At 43.9% G+C, this 26,785-nt stretch overlaps 1 protein-coding gene and 2 pseudogenes across 1 annotated transcript in view; all 3 read right to left on the bottom strand.

Moving 5' to 3' along the window:
• Positions 1-6,898, bottom strand: part of Lrrc31 (leucine rich repeat containing 31) — a 30,733-nt gene extending 23,835 nt beyond the window's left edge. The window contains exon 1 of the mRNA XM_063282702.1: positions 6,601-6,898. The gene's annotated coding sequence lies outside the window, so the exon portion shown is untranslated. The remainder of the gene's footprint in view (positions 1-6,600) is intronic.
• Positions 949-7,701, bottom strand: Hspa8-ps28 (heat shock protein family A (Hsp70) member 8, pseudogene 28; annotated as a pseudogene).
• Positions 7,702-21,899: 14,198 nt separating this feature from the next.
• Positions 21,900-26,166, bottom strand: Eif4e-ps6 (eukaryotic translation initiation factor 4E, pseudogene 6; annotated as a pseudogene).
• Between the last annotated feature and the right edge of the window lie 619 nt (positions 26,167-26,785).

Genomic DNA, 26,785 nt, shown 5'->3' with positions numbered 1-26,785 from the left:
ACATGCACACATATGCACACACAAACACACACATGCACATACATACATGCTCACACAGACATGCACATGCATACATATATACTTGCATATACACACATACACACACATATATACATATATGCACATGCACACACATAATAGCAAAAGTCAGTGATTTTCTAAGCACCAATTACATATCAATTCTTCATGTATTTACATATACTAGCACTTAAGGCACACAACATACTTTTGTCATAACAAAAGAACATGCATGTACTGATGGCAGCCATAACATGGTTTTGTTAAGTGAAAATGTACAATTTTAAAGAAATAGGTATAGCATATTGAAATCCAATGCAAATTTTAAGTCATAAATTTACAGATATTTTCACTCGCCCTAACAAAAAGTTTACGAGCAGCCAGGTATGGTGACATATATCTGTAATCCCATCACTTGGAAGGATGAGCCTGGAGGATTACCAAGAGTTTGAGACAACCTTGGTCTCTAGTGAGTTCTGTGGCAGTCAGGACTGCATAGCAAGACCTTGTCTTAAAACACAAAAGTTGGGGGTTGGGGATTTAGCTCAGTGGTAGAGCGATTGCTTAGGAAGCGCAAGGCCCTGGGTTCGGTCCTCATCTCCGAAAAACAAAAACAAAAACAAAAACAACAACAACAAAAAGCCTATAAAAGTTGTAAAGCCACACAGTTAGGTGCTAGTGAGAACTAATGTGATCGTAGGTTTGTATTAAAGGAGTCAAGGTAACCAAACTCCACTTAGCTATGTGTCCATGCTCAGTGGTTCTGTTAAAAAAAACAATAACAACAACAAAAACAAAAACAAAAACAAACAAACAGCAGCAACAGACCACCATCAGTGAGGCACTTCTTTTAAGGCGGATGGTGTTGCTGTAGCCTACCAGTAGGGGGCAGCACCACACATCAGTTCACATTTTCCCTATGGAATGTTAAGTTTTATCATGGCTCATTAGAGCCAAGGTATTTTGGGGAGGGCTGGTAGGGCAGAGAGATGTAGGAAAAACACATACCCAGCCAACTCAGATTCTAGATAAACAAGAAATTGTTTTTAGTATGCCTCATGATTGCATGTAATCTATCAGACAATTTCAGTGTTGAGTGGGGCAGGGAACAAGGAGGGACCTCTGTATCCCCTGTGCCAGCAAATACAGACCACCTTCTCCAAACCTAATCCCAGAAATCACAATTAAGTTGTTTCAGAGCCTTGGAGACCTAGAGGACTAACATTAGCAGCAAGAAGCATAGTCAGCATTGAACCCAGAACAGTTTCCCCCAATGTCCTCTGTATGTTATGTATTTGTGTGTGCAACTCCTGTGCCTTAAAGTATTTCTCCACATCACATTTCCTTGATTTCTCTAGTTTTTTAAAAGACTTATTTATTTGTATTATCTTATGTGTATGAGTTTGTCTTGTTTCATTTTGGGTCCAACTTATAATCACACTTATAAATTCTGGCCTTATCAAAGTTGTCTGTCTTTTTTCTATCTTTCTTGCCTTTCTATCTGTTTTTCTTTCTTGTCTGTCTGCCTATCTGTCTGTCTGTTTTTCCCCTTGAGATACTGTTCCACCAATCTCTCCCTTTACTGTCAAACATCTGGAAGGATCACTTTGTGCATAACCAGCCCAATCTCTAAACCACGAACACCAGTTTGCCCTTTACCTCCAGCTGACACACTCACTTATCCAAATAGTTTAGAAAAGTCACCAGCAATGCCTCTGAACTAACAGGTTATCAATTTCTTCTCAGTCCAGCGAACACGTGGGTACCCTGAGGCAGCACTGTTAGAAGATCTGGTTCAAATCCCAAGTCAGTCGGACAGATACAGCTCACCTCACTTCCCTGGTGCCTTGGCTTACTCACCTGCAGAACAGACACAGTCCGTGTCTGATGTGTTTCCCTGGAACAAAATAAGGGGACAGGGGACCTGAGAGACACTTGGTAAATATGCATTTGGTGAAGAATAATAATTTATATTGTCTTCACAGTTCCTTAATTGCCAAACAACTCAGTGTGAGAAATGTTTATCAAAACATCAAAATGAGTGCATCTTTATGAATGGCCTTTGGCATCTCGGCAATGTGCATTTCTACTTCGTTTACTCTATTTAGTCTCTTATGTCACACTAGTGTGTAAAAGAGAGGGGCCTGTGTTCAGTGGAGGCCATTGGGGACCCTTTGCTCGTGGCCTGTGCTCTGAATAAAGCCAGAAGTTCTCAGGGTGAGTTTGGGAAGCAAGAGAACAAGCTCCTGAGCTCTAAGACTCTCTCTCCTTTCCATGAGCTCACACTCAAAGGTCAAGTGTCGAGAATGTCATGTAAGCTACTGCAGCAGCCTAACTTAAAGCTGCCACAGAACCTGTTAATTCTGGGTCTTCAAATGTTTGCCTGCGGATCCATGCTACATCTCTATTTGGATGTGACTTAACCAACTTCTTTGAGGGTGAGTCCAGAAGAAGCAGGACCAGAAGAAGCAGCTCCCCACTGGGGAATGCCCCAAGCACTCCTCCTGGCAAGCCATCAGCACTCTGGTGCATGCTGGGCTTGCAGACTTTCTGTAGTTCTTTCTGCTGGTGTCTGGCTCCTTCCTTATCTGTAGGCTGGTTCTTATCCAGCCGCCTGATGATTTCATCACATTTGTTAGAATCTTCTGTCTGACGTCATCAATGATCTTGCCTTGAGGTTTCTCATCCTCAGTTGTTGCTTTCATGTTGAATGCTCAAGACTCCAGTGAATTCCAGGAGGATATCTTATCTCTCTGCTTCCTGTGTTCAGCTTTGTCCTCCTCAGCTTCCTGGACCATGGGATCAATATTCTCGCTGTCCAAACAGCCCCCGTCATTGGTGATAATGACCTTGTCCTCCTTTTGTGTACCTTTATCTACAGCAGAAACATGGAGGAAGCCATTGGCACTAACGTCACCAATGTCCTCGTTCTGAGGACACCATGGGGTGCACAAGGTGTGTCAGTGACTTCGAATTTTCCAAGCAGGTAGTTGTCTTGGGTCATGCCTCTCCCGCTGCCATGAGCATGCCTGGTTGATTGTCAGAGTATGTGTTGAAGGTCTGTGCCTGCTTGGTAAGAATGGTGGGAATGCTCTGGATAGGGACTAGTGTCATTACCAAGGGGAAGGGGCGTGACCTCCAAGAGCAGCAAATCCTGAACATTCTCAGACTCATGGCCAAATACAATGGCCTCCTGGACAGCTGCAATGTAAGCAACTACTTCATCAAGTTAATACTTGTATTTGGTTCTGTCCCACTGAAGCAGTGCGGAACACCCACAAGGGCAGTAGTATCATGGATGCCTGACTTGTCTAGTTTGGCATCTTTGAGGCCTTTCTTCTGGGTCCTTGGTGCCATGCAGCAGGCCAGCATTCTACTCCTCAAATCCAGCATGGGTAATGGAGGTATAGAAGTCAGTTTCCTCACAGAGAAAATCCACATTAATCCTGGCCTGGGTGTTAGAGGAGAGGGTATGCTTAGCCCATGCATGAGCCATGTGCAGAGGTGGGCCACTCTCTGATCTCACTAATGTGCTTCTTGTGCTTCTGTTTAAACTCAGCAATAAAAATGGCTGATCTTTTGGTTGTCCAAGTTTTCTTCACTCTGTATGTATCTCTGTCAGTAGATTTCACTTCAAAAGTTCCATCCTTAATAGTGAGGGCCGCTACATCAAAAGCACCACCTCCAAATAAAACATCAGCACATTCCTTTCAGCCCCAGCCTTCCTAAGCCATAAGCAAGTGCATTGAGGCCAACAATAGTTCCAGCATATTTTGTCATCTCTCACTGAGAGTCATGGAAGTAAGCTGGCACAGTGACCATAGCATTTGTAACAGGCTTCCCAAGACAGATTTCTGCCACTTCCTTCATCTTCGTGGTCTTTGTCAGAACCAGGGAGGGCGCCTCCTCTGTGTAGAAACATTTTGTCACTCCTTTGTATTCTACTTGGACCTTGGGGCCTGCTACATCATTCACCACCATGAAGAGACACTGCTTCATATCAGACTGAACAACGTCATCATCGAACCTCAGGGTCATCAGACCTGCCCTGGATCAGACATTTGGCATTAAGAACTGGTTTGTTGGGGTTCATCGAATCCTTATTTTTCACAGCATCCTCAGTCTGTGTCAGTAAAAGCAATCGCACCTGGTTTGATTCACTTACCCTTGGTTATTGGCAATTATTCCCATCCCGCTAGGCAGAAAGACACACACACACACACACACACGCACACACACACACACACACACACACACACACACACACACACACACACACACACGGAGTAGGTGGCCCCATGATCAATGACAACAGCAGGTCCCTCAGACATGGTTGCTTGCATATAGGCCCAGCTGGGCTGGTGACAAATCCTGGGAGCTGCCCCACATACACTGAGGTCTGACGACGTTTGGGAAGCTGAGTATAATATGACTTTGGAGAGGGGTACAGCAACATTTATGCTATTACAATCCCTGTTCTAGGAATTTATATTTTTATTGACTGAAAAGCAATGAGAGAGGGAATGGGAAGGGAAACACAAGGCTTTATGGGAGCACATTTCAAATGGTGGATGGAGACCCCTGCAAACAAAGGACAGATTTGTGGAGCGTCACAACTGTGTGAGATGCCTCTCTGACCAGTTTCCTAGTTACATCTCTCGCCCATCCTTAGCTCCCGTTATTCTTAGCATGTCTGTCCCGGTTCCTCAAACAATGTGGGGTTTAGCTTCTCCAGCTGATGAGTTTGCCTCAGTCATTTCACTCATGGTCAAGTTGAATGTGGCCTTTCTAAACAGGACAACTTCCTGGTGCTTTCTGTCTTCAAGGATGTCTGAGAAGGAACACACCGCCAAGCCTGTAAGACCTATTTTCCTACTCTCACCTTTCTGTTTTCATTGTTGTTAATAATTAATGTAAAAATGGGAATGGTGACCCAGCATCCTGGAACCACTAGATGGCTATCAGATACAAACCCAAGGCAGCCTTGAGTGTGCCAGTCCGCCCCACTTTACTGCACGGCACATAGATCATTAAACACTTTGGCTAGGAAGTCTAGTGTGTCAATACATTTTCAATGTCCTCTCTGATTACAGTTCCCCTGTAAAAAGCTGTCAATGCAGAAGGATTTCCCCATGCCTCTAAATAGGGTTGGCTGTTTACAAAGCTGTCCCCAGAGATGACCTGGCCTCTTCTCTCTGTCCCCTTTGTCATTTCCACGTTTTCTCTGTTCTTGTCCCACACCACCCTCTCTTTAAAAACATGTCGGTAGTAAGTTGATTCATTTCTTAAACATAAGAGAAAAAGACCATTAGGCAATTACTGTTCCAGTCAGAAGAGGTTCAACTATGAGCAAGTCACAGCTCTTCTCTTCAGTGACATTGAAACCTTCACCTCGGTGATTGCATGGGACCAGGATACCAAGGAGAGGAGACAAAGGAACCCCCATGAGAATTAAGGTACTGCACAGTGAGCACCAGTGGCTGGGAGTTAACTACACAGATCAATGAAGCTGGGGAAAGGAGATAGAACCGTATTGGTGGTTATGAAGTTGAGACATGAACCTGAAAAGGAAAAAAAAAGGCATTCCAAAATATACTAAATACAATTGTATTTGTTTCTGTTTCTTCAAAAATGTGTTTAGGTGTCTGTATCAAAGGAGAGAAAGCATGGAAGAATATCTGTGTGGTTGTAGATACCTTTCTTTATGCCTCTTCCTCCCAGGTCTGGGATTAAAGGTGTGCACCTCAACCCACCAATGCCTGTTAGTTGTCCTTAGAAAGCACACTGTCTTTCTTCCCTTGTAAAGTAGCTTCTCTGTGATACTATGTTGTAGAATGGCCCAAGAAACACTTTACACAGGGAACTCTCTAAACCAATGGTTCTCAGCCTTCCTAATGCCCCTTAATACAGTTCCTCATGTTGTGGTCACCCACAACCATACATTTATTTTTACTGCTCCTTCATAACTGACCTTTGCTACTGTTGTGGATGGTAATGTAAAAATCAATGTTTTCCAGGGGTCTAAGGTGACCCCTGAGGAAAGACCACTTGATCCCCCAAAAGAGGCTTGATCCCCCAGAAGTTGAGAAACACCAGTTCTCTCAACTGCTCTTACAGCGCCTATCTGAAGGAAGGAAGGCCACCCTCCTGGTCTCCCTCCCTCCGTTCATCCATCTGTCCGTCCTCCCCTCCCTCCCTCTTTCTATTTCTTTTTCTCGACAGACTCACTGTGCAGCCCTGGCTGGCCTCAAACGCAGAAAGCTCCACCTGCCTGTCTCCCGAGTGCTGGCATTAAAGGTAAGCATCACCACACCTCGCTCAGCTTGCTTTTCATGATTTAGGGTAGAGCAGCCCTTAGCCCTGACACACCCCAAAACAGCAACGGAACCAGACAATTGCCCCCAACCACAGCCCTACAACCCCGGAGCTCACCAGAGTCTCGTGGGTTGGGTAAGAAAGAGGCAGGAAGGGCTTTTGCAGAGACTGACTCCTAAATCTATTCATAACTGGCACCTTCAGTCCCACCACCTCCCTGACCACAATCTTCCTTTGGGGGTTTTCCAGTCCCAATCCAAGGCTTACCTCCAGTTTGTCTTTCCAATTTCACCTTTAGAAGTTCTATGCAGGGTCGTTTTCTAGAGAGCTGACTCAGAAAAGGATTTCAGGGGTTTTTTTGGGTTTTTTTTTTCCCCTCTTCCTAAACACACTGACTCCACTCCCCAGGTCTTCAGGAGAAATTGTCAGGTGGTGTACCAAAGCGTAGGCCTTTGATCAAGTGGAACCCCACCCATTAACAAGCCTTGTCCACGATGTCCTGGGCACCGGCTTGGATCAGCCCCACCCAGTTAACGAGCCTCGCCAGGCTGCCTGCTGGGTGGAAGCGGGCCTGGGAGCAGAGAGCCAGAGAAAAAGAAGCTAAGCAGGTCAACAGCTGGGAAGACGGCAAGGGACAGTGGAAGGAGACACGTGAAGAGTTAAGGGCAAGCATCTTCTCACAGCAAGCATCTTCTTAGCACAGTTTTTGGAGTAGAAGGTTACTACACTCACACAGAGAAAACGTTTTATTCATTTTTCTTCAAAAATATGTCTGCAAAAACTAAATTAGGCTGTGTTCTCCCTTTCAGGTTGACAGCACTGACTCAGCGCTAACTTTTAATGTTTAAGATGTTATTGGTAGGTTGAGGTTATTTTCCATGAAATCTGAAGAAGAATTAATATTTCATCTATTTCTCTTATATAAGCTGTTTTTATTTTATTCCTTTTGGATAGGTGAAGAATAATTGATTTTTTGCTGTCACTACATTTTGACTGAACATATTTTAGATTTTTTTTTTTGAAGAACACTTCTAAGGGCTTTATTAAAGAGAGGTGCATCCCCCCCACCCCCATCCTCCCGCAAAACATAGTCCATTAAGAAGAAAGGAAATCTTGCTGCCTGTAATCACAGGGTGAGAGCCTTGAGAACATTCTGCCGAGAGGTGAGCCAGTTACAGTAGAGCGGGTGCTTTATGAGACGACTTACGCCAAGTTTCTGAGAGTCAAATTCATGCAAACAGGAGGATTGGCTTGCCAGGAACCAAGTAGCAATCGTGGTGAAGAAACGAAATGGATGTGGAGGCTCAGGTTGCAAAGTGGGACTAGAAGAAAGCTCTGGCCATCTGTGGTACAGCGGGATGGGTACATTCCGCGCCACTGAGCCATACACTGAAAATGGTCACTACAACACATGACGTGTTTTCATTATCCATGCAGAGTTGACAGACGGACATGTTGGCTGTTTCTGGCTATCACGAATAGTGCAGCTGTGAACATGGAGGAGGACTATGTATTTGGTAGGATATGGGAGTGGTCTAGCTGGGTCACATGGTAGTTCCATTTCTAGCTTCCCGAGGACCCTCCACAACGATTTCCACAGCGGCTGCACCCATCTGCACTCCCACCAACAGCAAATGGTATGTCCCTTTTCCACGCACCCACGCAGCCATGCACCCTCACACCCACGCACCCACCCACGCACCAAGTACTCATGCACCCATGCATCCACTCACCCACGCACCATGCACCCACTCGTCCACCCACGCACCCAAACATCCACACCAGCATTTGTGTCATTTGTTTTCTGACTCTGGTAAAATGAAATCTCAAAATAGTTTTAATCTGCATTTTTCCAATAGCAAATGACGCCGAACATTTTTAAGAAATATCAGCTGTTTGTAATCATTCTTTTGAGATCTTGCTAATGAGCTTCCTAGCTCACTTTTTAAGATGGTCGCTTGTTCTCCTGATGTTTCATTTTATACAATGGGGTTTTTGTTCAGCTGGGAGGAAAAGTGCAAGCAAATGAATGGAGCTGGAAGCAGCCATTCTGAATGAGATAATACAGACCCACCAGGACTAACACCATATCCTATCTTACATGTGCATCCTGGGTTTGAATCTTTTAAATTTGTATGTTTTCATCAGAATTCCTGTATTAAGGAAATAAACAAAAAGAAAAAGAAAATGTTCATAGATGAAGATACAGAGCTAGTCGAGGTGCTGTTTCGTTGATACCTGAGTCTCCCTGTACTGTATAGTTAGCCGCCTTCCTCCTGTGTTCTTATATCCACACAGAAACCTCTGCCTCTCCTCTCTTCCTATAAATCCTATGAGATTAGAATCCTACCTTTATTTCCTCAAGACCTCAATTGATTACCTCGAAATACTACACCTCTAATACAGTAGTAACATTGGAGGCAGAATGTCAGTATGTATGAATTTGAGGGGTGCAAAGAGCCCTGTGTCTATACTGTGTTTATACTATGTTTATGCTATATCTATACAATGTCTATGCTATGTCTACACTATGTCTATAATATGACACAGGGTCAATTCACATTGGGAAGCTCACAATTACCTATAATTCCAGCTCTAAGAAGAGACTTGCACGCAAACGCACACTCACATAGTACAAATTTTTTTTAAGTAAGTATTTTTAAAAAGTGAGTCCACAGGTTCAGTATACTACCATGGTGAGGGGAATCTACCCGTTGGAAAAAGAATATCAACAAAATTTTGGACATTTAAACCCTAAAATTTAATGCCCTAAAAGTATAAAAAGGGCTGGTGAGAAAGTGAAATGTACAAGTGGAAAGCAGAAACTAGCCTTCTCCATAACAGGATTCCTCACAATAAGACCCAAAAGTGAACACTGAGACCTGTAGCTCAGAAAAAGATTAAAAGAGAGAAAGAGCCTCATAACTAACTCACACACCGAGCTAACATGACTAAGGAAATACACCCCAAACTGGCAACACTAAGACATGTTTAGCAAAAACTATTGATTCTGATGTGGGCGGGGGGTAGGGGTGGGGGGGTGGGGTTGGTAAAAGGCCAAACCATTGGTAAGGGAAGGAATCCAGCTGTCATAAGGTTTTCCAGCAGCAGCTAATATTTATTTTAGAGAGTAGTAGACTACAGCAGGAGTTTTCAGCTACTCGGCTTTATGGTCCTGGTGGGTCTCACACTTCCAGCCATCTGCCATGGAGCTCTTTGAATTCGCAAATGGAACACACACACATGCACACACACACACACGCACACGCAAACACGCACACCAGTTAATTTTAAAATTCCCCGGCTACCTCAAAGGCTGGACACTCTTTAACCTTCCTCTGCTACCCCAGGCCCAATCGGGGAAGTGGCAACCCACCTGAATTCTTACATGGCTGGTTGGTTCTCTCTCCTGCAGCTCTAAATCTCTTCAGTCTCCCACGGCACCATGGCGATCCTCCAGCTCCCCCCCCATTGTATCCTAACCCGCACAACTCCAAGGGTCCCGCCTCATCTTCCTTTGCCCAACCATTGGCTGCAGGCATCTTTATTGATTGGTCAAAAACCAATTGTCCGCAAGGATCTTTAGCGTTTGAATATGCAGATTCCCGATTGGATCAAAGAATTAGAACCAATCTCCAACAGTAGACAGTTCCCAGGACTAAGGACTGTTACCAGGAATGGAATTGAGTACGCATGTAATCCTTCACGTTCATCTGCTAAGGGTGGACACCTACCTCGCACCAGCAGCAACCTAACTTAAAATGTATTGAAGTCTTACACAGAAGAGTGAAAACTCCCAGGAGACACTAGGGCAAGTCTCTGCAGCTCTGAATCTTTCACTTCTTAGATAGGAAAACCTAAGCAGTGGTGACTGGGGAGGGGAAATAAATAAGACCAACAACAAAAGTTCTGTTCCTCATGCTTCAGGCAACTAATGGCTTCAGAGAGAGGGAGAACCAGCTCATCAATAAGTGAATATTCACACACATGGCCATTTCTCCTCCAAACAAAAGGTACGACCATGTGTGCTGCCCAGAGTTCTACCCACGGTGAAGATCTCCCTCCCTTTCCCAGGGTTGTCTCAGAAAGGGGTTGTAACACACAGCTGTCTTACTTCTGGATGGTGCCTGCACATCATGCAGAACCATGGTAAACCAGGTCCTAGTGGCTGACATTTAGTCTAGGCTCTGCCCCACAGTTACCTGGCAACAGCCAGATGTGCCTGACTCACTAAAAAAGGGGCTGCTTGCCCCCTCCTCACTCTCTTGTTCTCTTTTCTCTTTTTTCCTTTTGCTTCTGCTCCCTTACTCTCTTCCCCCTTCCTCCCCATTCTCCTCCTCCCTCTTTCTTCACGTGCTCATGGCCAGCCTCTACTCCTCTTCTCTCCCTTTACTCTCTCTGTCTCTACTTCCCATGCCCTAAGTAAACTGGCTGGTACCTTAGGAGAAAGGGATGCCTCAGCATGGGGCTGCAGAGGCACTCCCTTCCCCCACACCATACTGCACCTCCACCAAACATATTCCTCCTTCTTTATCTTTTTATAAAACACAACACTTCTCTTCCTCAGTAAACCAATCATAGGGAACACCCCATGAGGGTATGGTGCATGTTTGGCAGTGGACAGCATTGTAACAGGAGTAGAAAACAAGCATTTTACAACTTCATTCGGTTTGCTGCACCTCCAGGACCTGCCTCGACCCAATCGCATGTATTCCACTTCCATTTGATATTAGACTGTTGTTGTACACGTCCTACTTTATGACTCGATGGGTCTGATAGCACCCAGCACATGATGGGCAGTTCAGATCACATGGGAACTTGGTGACCCACTGTCAAACACTCAGTTTCCACTAAGACCCAATGCTGACGAAGCACTGTCTCTCAAACAGAAAATGGTTGTCTACAAATGGTAGTAGTACAGCCTTGCTCCAAAATCCCAAAGGTCTCTTCTGTGATTCATCTATAGGAACCTGCCAGAGGCTCCACACATCTCTCTCCACCATTGCTATCTCAAGTACCATAAGGTCTGCTCGACCACATGGTCCATGTGGTGGAGTAGCCACATGGCATCCTGAACCTTTTAAAGAGCCTTCTCCTGTTTCAGGTCCCGCACAAAGCTAGCGTCTTTCTGAGTCACTTGGTATAGGGCTGAAATAGTGCACCAAGTTGAGGAATGTTCTGTCTTCAGAATCCAAATAGACCCACTAAACATTGTGCTTCTTTCTTGGTGGTTGGCAGGTGCAATAGCTGATCCTTTACTTTAGAAGGAATAGCTCTGCACGCCCCACCCCAGTGGAATTCTAAGACTCTTACTAAGAGAGACAGCCCTTGAATTTTGGTTGGATTTATTTCCCGTCCTCTGCTGCACATATGTGTTACCAACAAGTCCAAAGTGATCACTATCATTATAGTGCACCAATGTGATATTTTGTGGAAGACAGATGATTGAGATCCTTCTAAGTTATGAAGCAAAGCTGGAGACGATATATTTTTGAGATAAAACTGTGAATGTGTGCCACTGGCCTTGCCAGCAGAAAGCAAATTGCTTCTAGTGGTGATTACGGACAGGAACCGAGATCAATAGGTATATACCGAGTACCAGATGTGTTAATCTGCTCAAATAAGGAAGGAAGGGCATCACGTCTGGTACAGTAGTTGCAGTTTGAGTTAATAGCAGACTGAGTTTTTGATAGTCAACTGTCATTCTCCATGATCCATATGGCTTCCGCCCTGGCCAGATAAGAGAGCTAAAGGGAAAAGTGGCAGGAACCACCGCCCCTGTGTCATTCAAATCCTGGATGGTGGTACTAATTCCTACAATTACTCTAGGGACGTGATACTGGTTTTGATTCACTATTTTTCCTGACAGAGGCAACTCTAAAGGTTTTTATTCAGCCTTTTCAAGCATAATAGCCCTCACTCCATGGGTCAGGAAATCAATGTGAGAATTCTGCCAACTTCTAAGTATATCCACACCAATTATAAGATCTGGGATTGAGGCAGTAGCCATAAGATGAGTTCAGGGACTCACTGGATGTCTATTGTGAGTCAGATGTCAGCCAAAAACCCATTAATCAACTGAACTCCATAAGCCACTACTTTAACCGAAGGCCATAATGCTTCTTAGTGTCAATTCAAAACCAATATCTAATAGACCCCGGAAAGCTGATTGTTTCCTTTTCCCAAGTGCACAGTTACCCTTGTAAAAGGCTGTAGGTCACTCTGGGGAAGAACTGGAGAAAGGCTAACAGCAAAACTTTTAGGTATTTTATCAAGATCCTTCCTCAGGGATAACTGGTTGTCTCTTTAATCAAGAGTTTCTGGATCTGCAAAGTGGCTCAAGTTGGGAAATTGGTTGATGGGCCAAGATTTCCTTTTGCCACAATCTAGTGCAGCCTTTCTTTTGTTTGTGTAAGAACTTCTCCACTTATACAGCTCAAACAAAACTGCAGCAGGCTTCATATCTATTTTATGTCTGTAAACATCATGATTGATTAATGAGTACCAATGGTCCATAGAAGTCATGCAACCATAAAAACCACTTTGCCTGTGCTGACCACTATGTACAGGTTAGACCATTGTGGACATTGCTTTGTCTATGGTGCCCATTGTGATAACTACAATCACCTTGCCTTTAGCTGCTACCTGGCCCCTGCTACTTTGGGACCCAGTTAAACCCACTGCATTTAATTCATCCAGTTGAGCAGCATCTCCAACCCTAAGGTCTGGCTCAAAGAAACGGGCAACAACAAAACTCTTCAAATATGCTGGCACCCCTCTCACCATTTTGTGTCTTATAGGATCAGTGAGAGGCTTGTCTCCTGGGCCTTCCCATTATGGGGAATAAGGTTTTACACGATGAACCCACTTCAGCATTGTAATTTCCCAGAGCCTTAAAATCCCTTCATCAACACTACACCAAAGGATATCAGGCATCTCCAACTCCTTTTCAGAAGGGCATCCTATGACAAATGCTTCAGGCAACCATTCTTGCAAACTTTTGATATCTTTTTAAACCATATTAAACCTGGAATCTTCGCCCAATGGCCCCACATCAGTACAGTCAACCTGGTTCAGTTTTAGGTTCCCTCCATTATTATTCCACACTCTTAAAATCCCTTCCCACACGCATTCCCCCAGACTTCTGCTTGAATGAATTAGAAAAGTCTTTAAGCTCCTTAGTTGTGTAGCATATCTCCTCGTGGACCACACTCTCTACCTCCCTTCCAGGAGCCTGCTTCTCCTTAAGTCTGACTATGGAGTCTAGAGGCCTGGTGGGCCCTGAGGGACATAAATACTGTATTTCCTTCCACAGAAGTTACTGCTGGTTTTAGGAAGCAGTGATTAATTCGTGAGAATTAATTTCTTCAGTCAAAGATATAAAAGGCAATAATATATCAGGGGGTGGGGGCAATACATCTTCTACTGTGGTGGGAGAGATTTCCTCAGATGAGATAAACCCTTGAGAATCAGAGGGTTCAAAGTTCACAGCTTCCACAGGCCCCTCCCACACACCCCTATCTCAAGTTATAGGATCTTTTTCTCTGAAGTTATTGTTATTATTTTAACCTCTGACAGCCTCCGAGGCTGGGACTCAGATTTTTGCTAGAGTTTAGCCACCCTTATAATGAGGGCTTCAGTCTGATTTTCTTCAACTTGAGCTCTGTAGCTACTGGAAAGAAGATTCTCTTCCAGGGCACACTTAGAAAGCTTTAGACTGCTTCTGTGCATCCAGGGCTGGTGAATTCTATCACCAAGTTCACTGCTGTCCTTCACTTTATCCCGAAATGCTAGAAGTTGGTTAACTTTGTCACAGAGCTCACTTTATTCTTCTGTCAATTTATCCAGAGATGCTAGGATCAATCAGTCAGCGCCCCCATTTTCCCTACCTTCCACAAATTATCAAAGCTTTATAATGTACAGAATCATTAAATGATTTAATCATTTAACTCATTGAATCTGATTAATTCATTAAATCTCTCACAGTTGGTGAATCAGGACAATCAAATTCATTAGTTTCCTTACGTTGTTAAGATAATTCACACCACGGGCTCTCAGTACTCTCTGAGCTTCTAGGACAGGCTTCAGTAACTGTAGGTGTTGGCAAAATGGAAAGTCTATTGAGGATACTTCTAAAAAATCCGTCCTTATAGTTCTGTTGCTCTGGAATCACTTCCGGTGCTAGAATCTGTATTAGCTGGGGTTCTCTAGAGATTCAGAACTTATGGAACAAAGTTCTGAATACTGACCAAACTCTTTAGGAATTTAATTAGCATGTTAGTGACTTAACTGGACAACTGGTAGTTAGCCCCAAAGCCTAATGATGCTTAACTAGGAAAGCCCCACAGTTACACTTCAGCTTTCAAGACAAAGCACGTCTTTGCAGGTATCCTATGCATGCTATAGGCCAGGCCCCATGTCCAAAGTTTCTTTAAGATGATGAGTGCTCAGTTTGCAAGCTTAATCCCTGAAAACCAAGGACAGCTGCTGTAGGATCTTGGTAATGCCCATCAATGAAGAGTATTGAATGAAATCAGTGGCAGGTCTCCTTCCCCAAAGAGCCAGACCGTAGTTGGGATTCACAGCATCTGTATCCCCCAAAAGCAAACAACCTGGGCTCTAGACCTGGCACCAATAAGTAGCTATGTGCACAAGTTACAAAATTTCTCAAAGTCTTAGATTCACCATGCCTCAAACGTGGGTTGAGCAGGGCAGAAGAATACCATGAGGATAAAGTGGCCAAGATAGGCTGTGGGTATTACTTTTTTTAAAAGATTTATTTATTATATATAAGTACACTGTCTCTGTCTTCAGACACACCAGAAGAGGACATCATATTTCATTACAGATGGTTGTGAGCCACCACATGGTTGCTGGGATTTAAACTCAGGACCTCAGGAAGAGGTCCTTAACTACTGAGCCATCTCTCCAGCCCCAGCTATGGGTATTACTAACAATAACCAACACGGTTCCAACTCAAGCCAGCATTCAGTGGCCGCGTTTTCCTTCTCTGGTTACAGAAGCATCAAATATCAGAGAAACCCTGGTCTACAGAAGTCCTGCTGAGGAAGTTAAGGCGTGCTCCCAGCTGTCGGGAACAACTTCATTAAACTCCCAAAGATGGTCAAGGGGTGGCTACTGGGCAAAACATGTCCTGGTCCCTTGGCTGCCTCTTCAGTTCAGGCACACTGCCTGGCCAGAGACTCTCTAGTCAATGAGTTTCTGTTACAGGATAAGCAGAAGAAATAAGTTAGGCCCTTGGTTTGGTGGCCATGACAGTATGACAAGAGACATCACCATCTTGGAATGTTTAATTCATTTATTTTCAACTAAGTAATGAGGAGGCAATTTTGGCTCTACAAGAGAAAGATGCTCAAACTGACCTCATGCAAACATGTTCTTTGCTCCCCTCAAATTCATCCACATTAAAGTCCTGTCTCCAATGTCTATATTAGGCCAGCAGAGTTAGCCATGTATAGTTGAGGTCTTGAGGCTGTAAGGCTGGGATCATAACCCAATAGGACTTTTGCTAAGATGGTGAGACACAGATTTCTCTTGTATTTGGGTATCAAGACATAGGAGGAAGGCAGCTCTCTACACAGCAAGAAGAGAGACTTAGAAACCAACATGACAGTACCATATCTCCCTCATATGGGAAATCTCTTTCTTCACTTCTTAACGCAAGGTCTCACTACAGAGCTCTGGCTGGCCTGAAGCCTGGTATTTAGACCAGTCTGGTATTGAACATGCATCAATCCCCCTGCCTTCCCAGTGCTGGGATAATTGGTGTAGACCATAAACCTGCCTTGCATTTCTGTTCTGTAAATGGCCCAGACTGTGGTATTTTGTTTTGACACACTCAGCCTGAGTAAACATTAACTAAGAAGCTCTCAGGCATGTTTATCCTGTGCTGGTTCCATTGCCTGAGCTTTGGAGGCAGTAGGACAAAGTACAGCCAGTCAAGTGTGGCATCACACACCTGCCATTCCAGAACTTGGGATGTGGAGAAGAATCCAAAGTTGGAGGCTATCCTCATCCACACCCTGTAAGCTCCAGCCCAGCCTAGGATACATGAGACATTGTTTCAGAGCATAAACAGCAACATCACAATCCAACCACAGAAGGGACTCAGTGCTTGTTGCTCTTCTGAGGGACACTGACTCCCAGTAACACGCTGTCACCTGTTCTAGGAGCAACCCAAAGACCCGTGGCTCTTCCTGGGACTCTGCTACTCATGTCATGGAGAAAGTTACTCAGAACATTTCTCACAGGAGCTTCCCAGTCATCTGCTCAACTAGTGTATCAAATATGTCTTTCTGGGAAAGATGCCCATGGTTCCCAGTGTCGTGTGCAGGAACAACGGGCAAGCATCGTAATGTTCTAATCCCAACTGTTACCCATGAGAAAAGGAAAACAGTTCAGTGTGCGGTGACTGCCCTGGGAACAAATAGGGCCACAAGTTTCCTCTGGTGATGTCTCACTAGGATCCAGGACAACTGTAAGTTAGAGCGCCAACACGTTATAATGTAAAATAAGTCATAGCCATACTATGTAACATAGGCAGTCAGCCTTTGCTCCAACATTCATAACCGTTTCCAGTCGTTAGAGGGATTGGAAGATCTAGGAGCCTGAGAGGGTTGGGGGTGTGGTTCTTCTCAGTGAAACACTTTCCTTTGTGCTTGCAACTCTCTGGACTACCAAGGTGACAACAGGTGAAAGAGGTGCAGGACCTCAGGTTCAGCCACCACCATGTTCCCTGGACTTTTCCATAAGCTTTGGATTCCTGGCATTATCACATAATCATACATCCTTCATCCATGTAAGAATCACAAGAGCCTGTCAAGCAGGATTCTCACTCAGTTCGCATCTGTGGAATGCAATACCACAAACACTTATAGCAGAGATTCTCAGCACCCTCTCCAGTCTCCCTGTTAGCAAGTTATAACAATGGAACACATCCATTTGTGCTCAAAATCCTGAGACTAAGGGGCAAGGTGTCACAGAATGCTGTCTTTGGGGCATGATACGGATTCTCCACTCTTGAACTCAAAGCTGTGTGATTATGTGAATAAGATTTGGCCTGTCAACATCCTGTCATGGAAAAGATCATGAGGCCTCACTCTTCCATGAGAACTTATAGCAGCTAATGGTTGATGGGAGAGACATGCTCTGAACTAGCCAGCCATGGGTAAGGTGCACAGACTCCTGTAAATGCCACTCACCCATGCTCCCATGAGCAATGCTAACCAGACTCGTTGGATCATGAAGAAGAGGCATGAACACAGAAGGGGGACTGTACAGAAAGCAAAAGAGGATCAGCAGGAGTGGGAGTCAGACAAGAGAGAGTAATGGGGGTGAATATGATAAAAAAAAGGGCGTTATATTTAGGGATGAGAAAAATCTCCAGATGAGACTAGACATTGCTTCCCTTTTGCCAGTACCCAAAGGACATTAAGGTTTATACAAAATCCCGAGAACTAAGGTCTATCTTATATCTTAATCTCAAAAATCACTGCAGAGGAAGTAAAAAGGGTTGCAAAGTATCGTCCAAGTGATCCAGAGTGGTTTGGGATATCTCCCTGTCTAGCTCTTATGCTGTTTGTTCAATGCAGCTCATTCCTGCTGCATTAATCGTTCTCCCATTAAGCATTACCTAAACAGTCCAACTGACCCCATTATAGAGGAATGCGGCGAGACTAATGATATTAGTGTAGTAAGCATGTGCATGAATCTACACACTGCTGGCTTCTAAGGTAATCCAGACACAGAAAGACAAATGTCATACATAGTCCTTTGTTCTGTGGATCTTAGCATCTGTCTTTGGGTTTCATTGCTGTGAAGAGACATGACCAAGGCCGTTTTCATAAAGGCAAACTTTTTAAATAGATTTTTAAAAGATTTATTTATTTGACTTACATAAGTACACTGTGGCTGTCTTCAGACACACCAGAAAAGGGTATCAGATCTCATTACAGATAGTTTTGTGAGCCACCGTGTGGTTGCTGGGAATTGAACTCAGGACCTTAGGAAGAGCAGTCAGTGCGCTTAACCACTGAGCCATCTCTGCAGCCCCAAAGGCAAACATTTAATTGGGGCTGGCTTACTGTTTCAGAGGTTCAGTCCATTATGATCATGGCAGAAAGCATGGCAGTGTCCAGGCAGACCTGGTGCTGGCGGCACCAAGAATTCTATATCACGATCTGCAGGCTACAAAAGGGACCTGACTCTGCAGGCAGCCAGGAGGAGGCTCTGATTCTACACTGGGAAGAACTTGAGCATAACAAACCTCAAAGCTCACCCACTCAGTGACACTTCCTCAAACAAGGCCACATCTATTCCAACAAGGCCACACCTCCTAATATTGCCACTCCCTGTGGGCCAAGCATTCAAACACATGAATCTATGGGACCCATACCTATCCAAACCACCACAGTATCCTAGCTCGATTTGTGTGTTTAACTGAGGGTACATGTAGACTCTAGGGAACTAGAAAGGGACCCGTGCTGGCTGGTTTTCTGTCAACTTGATATAGGATAGAGTCATCTGGAAAGAGGGAACCATAACTGAAAAATGCTTCTACCAGATTGACCTGTGGGTAAGTCAGAGAAACATTTTCTTGAATGATGACTGATATGGGCAAGGCCAGCTCACTGTGGATGATGCTTGCCATGAGCTGATGGTCCAGAAAGCACGTAAGAGAGCAGTCTGAGCAAGCAATGGGGAGCAAGCCAGTAAGCAGCGTCCCTTCATGCTCAACTGCATCAGTTCCTGCCTCCAGGCTCCTGCCAGGATTGAGTTCCTGCCCTGGATTCTCTGCATGATGGGCTATAAACTACAAGATAAAATAAACTCTTTTCCCCACAAGTTGCTTTTGGTAATGGTGTTTTATCACAGGACTAGAAACACTAATTACAAGGCCATGGGTAAGAAGGGGGAAGAAAGATCTTAATGGAGGGAGGGTAGGAAAAAATATGTGATTTGGAGGGGAAAGGGAGAATGGGGGGAGGTTTATTTAAGTGGAAAGAAGAATGGGAAGACAGGGAGGAGGAGAGGAAAAGGAAATAACCTTGTGGTGCTGGCTCATACCTCTAATCCCAGGACTTGGGAGGCAGAGGCAGGCAGAGCTCTGAGTTCACGAACAGCCTGGTCTGGAGAAGGAGCTCCAAGACAGCCAGGGATATCCAGAGAAACTTCGGGTCGAAAAACAAAAATAAACAAACAAAAAGAGGGAAGAGATAGCTAACACTAAGGATGTTTGTAAAGAGCCATAGAAACTTACTATATTTTCACTTTATATTAAAATTAATTTTAATATAATTCTGATTGTGTTTTCTGCTCCCCATCTCCTCCCAGATCCCTTTCACCTCTTCACCTTCCCATACACCCAACTCTATGCCTTAATTTTTCTCTTTGTAGACAAAATAAACCAGAATTTAAAGAAAAGGGAAAAAAGAAAGCACAAGAATCAAACAGTTAATGGACACACATAAATAGAAAGAAACCCCATAAAACACAAAATCAAAAACCATAGTATACAATTAAAAGTCTGGTAAGACAAACAAATGAAAAGCAACAACAACAAATAACTTCCCAAACAAAACAATATGAGCAAAAAGTTTACAAAAATACCGTTGAGTCCTTCTTGTGTTGGCCATCTATGGATGGACATGGGGCCCGCCCCCAAGTGTAGTTAGCACAATCAGTGAGACCCCACTGGAGAAAACGAATTTTTCCTTTGCAAGTAGATGTCAGAGATGACCGCTTGGCTAGGGATGGGGGCTTGTGTCTCTTCACCTCTCCACCCTGGGACCCTGTCTGACTTACCTTGTGCTGGGCCTATATTGCCACAGACTTTGTGAGTTTGTGTGTCCATCATTCCTGTTGTGCTAGGAAGCTGCTTCTTCTTTGGAGTCATCCATCCTTTCTCGTGCTTACAAGTTTTCGGCCTCTTCATCCTCATAGCCCGCTGATCCCCGTGGGGAGCAATTTGATGAAGACATCCCATTGAGGATCGAGTATTCCAAAGCCTCTCATTCTCTGTACACTCTCCCGTTGTGATTATCTCTCTTAGTTCCATCCACTGCAGGAGGAAACATCTCTGATGAGAGCTGAGCAAGGCACTGATCTGTGAGGATAGCAAGATGTGGTTAGGAGTCATTTTACTACTATGTCCCTTTAGCAGGATAGTGTTGGATTTTCGGCTAGGCCAGGACGTATCCAGTCTCAGACCATTGGCCACCTGAGCAATGTCAGGCATGAGTTCCATCTCATGGAGTGGGCCTTAGAATCGAAGCAGGAAGTGTTTGGACACTCCCACAACCTTTGTCACATGATCGCACCAGTCTGTTACAGACAGGCCACCGATGTAGATTGAGAGGTTTGCTGTAGAGCTGTGGCTAATCGGAATGGGTGAAGTCTGTCATTAGGCATCAGCTCTCCTTCGATGAGATATATAAGTATCGTTAATACCAATGGAGCCTTACCTTCAGCTTATGGAAAGCAATCAATACTTGACTATAGCCTAAGTTGTTTAGGGCTTTCCACAGGGCCCCTTTCACCAATAATGCAACTAGATGTGACCCATTCTTGGCACTAGATATTTTCCTTAGTGATAAAAGAGGGCTTACCATTCTATAAGCTTCGAAACAGAGTCTTCTGGACATGACAGACTGTGGCATAGATGACCTCACGAAAAAAAAGAAAACTGAAAGAACATGATGTGGGGGGAGGTAGAGTAGATCTTAGAGAAGTTAAGAGGAGGAATAAGGGGTAACTATAATTAGCTATACTGTATGCATGCATGAATTTCTCAAATAATTCATAAAAATATGATTTTTAAAGAATTTTAAAGATTAGTCAAAGAATCATACCTGATTTAGAACTATGTTTTTTAACCTGCTTTAATTTTTTTAAGATTTATTTATTTATTTTATGTATATTAGTACACTGCAGCTGTCTTCAGACACCAGGAGAGGGCATCAGATTATACATGGTGTGGTTGCTGGGAATTGAACTCAGGACCTCTGGAAGAGCAGTCAGTGCTTTTAACCACTGAGCCATCTGTCCAGCCACAGAACTATGATTTTGTTTGTTTGTTTGTTTGTTTTAAGGTTTATTTTACCTTTGTCAATAGTGCATTCATAACAACAACAACAACAAACTCACATTGTTTACAGCTTCTAGCGTTCTTTTTTTTTTTTTTGACCATTCACTGCACACATGTTATTTACAGCTTTGTACCCTGCCTTAATATGGATGGCACCACTTTTCGACTCGAACCATTGTAACCAAAGCAAAATAACCGAAGTAATACGAAGCGTTAAAGTACAGCATAAAGATACAAAAGCAGACAACCAATTCTAGTTAGGAATGTAATTATGGTGTCGCTTTCTTATAGGCCACAATTATGCTTAGGGATCGCACAGACATAGATCAGTGATTTGAATGAAATGCATACATTTGTAGCAAAGCTTCGTAGTTACAAAAAAATTACCAAAGAAGGCACAAATGTAATGTTTATTCCACCTTCCTGTCATATTCCTGGGTCCTTCATCAATGTTACATGAGGAGAAAAAAAAAGCAAAACAAATGGAAAACTGAAATCAGAGTCACTAATGTTATCAAGGAGGGAAGCAGCAAGAGGACAGCAAGGACAATGCTGTGACAGGAAACAGAAGGTGGCTAGAAAGCTGTACTCAGACTCTCACACCAGCAAATCCGCTCCTGTGTGGAGTGGAACAAACCAGATCTTTTCCTGCGAAGGTGATAGAAATGCACGTTCTTTTCCGAATACTGTGGAAAGGCAAGTGTGTCTGCTGTGGTAATTCTAACCGCTGTTACAGAGCAGGCCAGGAGCACATCTGTGGGTTCTGGGGTGACGTATACTGTAATTCTTTGACTGGAATAGTGGACACACTAGAAAAATTGGGGGTGGGGCGGAGAATGAACATAGAAGCACAAGACAAAGGTGAATGAGACGTCTCTCATGTCTTAGCATCATGTGATGGAATCAGCTTCAGTGCGGTCCACTCTGCTTTGATGAGGCTCTGGTTAGCTCCAATCTCGATCGTCTGGCGCAGTCTCCTGTGAGAATTCTCAGAAGGCGTCTTCTTAAACAACAAACCTATGCTTAGTGGTGGAGCTGCTCTTTGTAGCTGTGTCTGCGTGGGACTGATAACCAATCACTGTGTTCGGAGGAAAGCCTAACCTTTCCTTGTATACCCTCCCTATGTGTGGGACTACATCTTCGCTTTCACATTCAGCCGTCCATATCGCTATCTTATCACCTTTAGCTCTAACACTGACAACAGCACCACACACATCATCACTGCAGTCATCAAAAGATTATCCAATAAGGCACAGCAGTGTCTCTAGCCAAACGCGATCGAGGTCACTTCCTCTCTGCTGCTCGTTGAATGTAATTAGCCATCATCCTCGCCATTTGTTTTTCTCATCTTCCCACATAGGTTCGATAGCATCCTTAAAAAGTGAGTAGTCACAGCCAGGCGTTAGATTACTAGACAACTGGATATGGTTGTACAGAGCCCCAAAGTCTTCAACAATATCAAACTTAGCGATCAATCAACGGTTTGCTTGCGAGTTTCCCTTTTATCGTTTTTTAAAACCCAGAGTGCCCACACACACTCAATTATTTGTAACGAGTTCCAGAGGATCTGGCCTCCACAACCACTGCACACAAACGGGGCACAATCACAGATGCAGGCCAAACACCACTCATACACATAAAAACAAATCTGTTCTGTAGAGGGTGTTTAATATAGTGCTCTGGGTTAGCAAGCTCTTGATTAGACTCTGTTTTACCCTCTTCTGCAGGTGGGGAATTAGTGGTAGGGGCGGTTTCTGGTTCCACTGTCACCGTCTTAGATCGATGGCATCTAACATTCCTAATACAGGAATACGAATGCAGAAATGCACATGGTTTAATTGAATGGAAATGAAGAAGATTATGCATTGTACTGCCAAGGGAAGGGAAAGGCAATTTAAAGCCAAGAGACTCCAAAGAGAGGGTCCCACCTGCCAGCCTCGGTTCCAACTTGCTCCATGTGATATGTGCTTGATCTTGACTCTGCTCTCAGGCTTTCCCAACTGCAGCAGTTACAGAGCAAAACGATGTTTCCCTGTTGGGGTTGGTCTGGTGCTGTGTATTAAAATGCTCACCTCTGAACCCCAAGACTTCGTTGACCCCAATGAGCAGATTCTCATGCATCCCAGCTCTGTTATGTACACCTTGCTCCCCAATTCAAGACTATTGGTTAAATCGAAGTGACCACAGCCAATTACTGGCAAGAATGGAGATAGGCAGGTTTTCAGTTACCAGGCTGAGGGTCACAGGTGGTAGGGACCACAAGGAGAGGAGGAGGAGGAAGTAGAGGGAAGGAGGAAGGAGGAGAAAGAAGACAAGAGAACGGGAGGACTCCGTTAAATGGGATGGACCAGAAGCCCGTGCCCGAGTGAAATGCCTCCTGAGGACAGACTGCTGGCAGAAATAACATGGGCAAGGCTAAGACAGCAAGTACTTGGGAGCGCAGCTGAAGAACTAACAGCCTAGTATGTAGAAAAGTAGATTGGGTATAGTTCATAAAAATTGTGCTAAAGCTGATTTAAAAATCTGTAGGACTCTGCCTTGATTATTGGGCAGCTGTCTGGGTCATATTAATAATGGAGTTATTAAGTAACATGTGAAAATAGCATTTGCATTCACCAAGTTCAGATGTGGCTTACTTTGGGCTGATTCCTTGCATTTGTTCAAGTCTTGAGTTAGCAATTGAGGAGAAGAGTCTTTTGGCTTATTTGGTCTTCACTCCACACATATGGCAGCTGATTCTGGTTTAAACAGGTAATGTCTTTGTCCCCAGTTTTGTAGGGGAGAGGGCTTTGGGAGTACTTCCTGGAATTAAACTTAGAAACCGTTTCTCTAAAAGTTATTAGTTACAGTGTCAATAGTTAACCCATGATACTCCTGACATCTTTTTTCTATTTAATCTAGCTGGAGTGCATTCTGGTCTTTGAGGAAGAACTTCACCTACTGTCCTGGAATGGCAGTTGCTGGAAGAAAAGCCATGAACACTTGTTCCCTGTTTCTGATGGACAATTCTCACTTCCTCTTGTCCCACCCCTTTCTGCCTCACATTTACCTCAAGCCTCCACTCCTCAGAACTAATTTAGCCTGGGAACCTCTTTAATTATAACATCTTTGTGTTCTGTCATGCCAGACAGGAAAGTCTGTACAGCAGAGCCTTTGCTAGAGAGATGTACCCCAGTCTCTAACAGAGCCCTGCCCAGGGTCAGCACCTTACTGAGCACAATTAGAATAAACATATTCTGCCTGTTTGTTCTAATCCCATTGCCTCTAACTCAGTGCCCATGGCTACAAGTATTGCAGTGAACAAAAATGGCTTGGAGAATTGGGCATTGATTTCCTGGGTGCTTCTGTCTGGGAATGACATATGCCACCTCTATGAACATTTAACTCATCAAAGCAGGCCACAAGGTCAATTAAAATTATAAGAACAATGTGGGGAACGGGTAACTACAGTCACTAGTGTGATGGTTTGTATATGCTTGGCCCGGGGAATGGTATTAGGAGGTGTGGCCTTGTTGGAGTAGGTGTGTCTCTGTGAGCATGGGTTTAAGACCCTCATTCTAGCTGCCTGGAAGTCAGTATTCTGCTAGTAGCCTTCAGATGAAGATGTAGAACTCTCAGCTCTGCCTGCACCATGCCTGCCTGGATGCTGCCATGTCCCCACCTTGATGATAATGGACTGAACCTCTGAACCTGTAAGCCAGCCCCAATTAAACGTTGTCCTTTATAAGACTTGCCTTGGTCGTGGTGTCTGTTCACAGCAGTAAAACCCTAACTAAGACAACAGTGTTTAGTAAAAGTGGGGGTTTTGGTCTCCTGCCCAGGAAGCTGACCTAAGCAGTAAGGTGGGGACAGGGAGAAGTCTTGGTAATTCTACAATCGTTAACTTGAGTTTCCACCTCCTGAGCCAAACACATGGCTTCTTTGCTCTGTTGCTGTCATCCAGCATTTATTGTCATGCTCTCGACTGATTTTTTTTTCTTGTCAGTTCTAAGCACAGGGCTTTACTGGATATATCCCACAAGCAGGAGCTTTGGGGCTAAAACAGAATTCGCTTACCCAAGCAGCTGTGTCATCTGTTCATTGTTTCACAAGAATGGATTTAGTTCCTTTGTCATGAACCATGTTGGTGCCAATGCTCCTGTTCATTAACCTTGGAATACAGCTGTTCTCAGAGCCAGAACACAGCTTGTATCAAAAACCATTCATGGTTTAATCAATGTGTGTGTGATGCCTATTCCTGGTTGTCAACTCAACTGCATCTGGAATTAACCGAAACGCAATTGGGATCTTTTCAGGTGGGAAGATACAACTATTATCTGGGCCACACCTGCTGCTGGTGGCATGGGTTAAGGTCATGAAAGAGGGACCCCTGCTTTCCCTTTGCCTGCTTGCATTTGCTCTTGATAGCAAGTCCATTTCTTCACTGACATTGAAGCCTACTCCTTCAGGATTCTGGGGTATACTGAAGACCAGCTGAGGCTTCCAAACTCATGGACTGAACAAGTGCTGAAAAGCCATTTTTGGAGTAGCTAGACCACAGCCTGTAAGATATTCTAATAAGTCTTCCTTCTGTAAAGATAAATAGATAGATAGATAGATAGATAGATAGATACATACATACATACATACATACATACATACATACATACAGTGATACATAGATACATAGGAGCATAGATACATAGATGATAGATAGGTTGGTAGATACATAAATACATACATACATACACACAGTGATACATAGATACATAGATGATAGATACATCAATACATAGAAGCATAGATAGATGCATGGATAATAGATAGGTTGGTAGACAGACAGACAGACAGATAATAGACAACCATGCTCTTGCTTTCAAGGAAATACCTTGAGAGCTGAGGAAATAAGTTGTAAATTTCTCATAGACTGCCTATAGTCATGGCTCCATGCATTTGGATATAGTATCAGTAGTCAGAAAAACAAGAGTCTCAGAGGCAGTATCAGCATGGTATATATGAAATATATACTGTGGTATATTTGAAATGCAATTTTATCCAGCCACAAAGAAAAATGAAATCATGGTCTGTGGGAAAAAATACATGGAATTGTAAGTCAAGCATAATAAAGCAAACCAGGAAGATAAATACAGTGTGCTGTCACAGAATGAGCTCAAAGGAGTGACAGGGTCAGCACAGACTTCAGGTGATGGGCTAGTTAAAACTGTCTGCTGCCTCCATTATAGAAACCTGCTTATTGGTTTGTTGTGAGTTTCACATCATGCCCTTCAGTGCCATTCATTTCCCCATTCTCACACCTTCCCTTTACCTGTGCATCCTGCCAATAAAACACACAAGCAAACAAAACAC

This window comes from Rattus norvegicus, chromosome 2, assembly GCF_036323735.1.
Source record: "Rattus norvegicus strain BN/NHsdMcwi chromosome 2, GRCr8, whole genome shotgun sequence".
In the NCBI taxonomy this organism is placed as follows: Eukaryota; Metazoa; Chordata; class Mammalia; order Rodentia; family Muridae; genus Rattus; species Rattus norvegicus.
The sequence above is the reverse complement of the archived record's forward strand: the minus strand, read 5'-3'. Positions and strand labels throughout refer to the sequence as shown.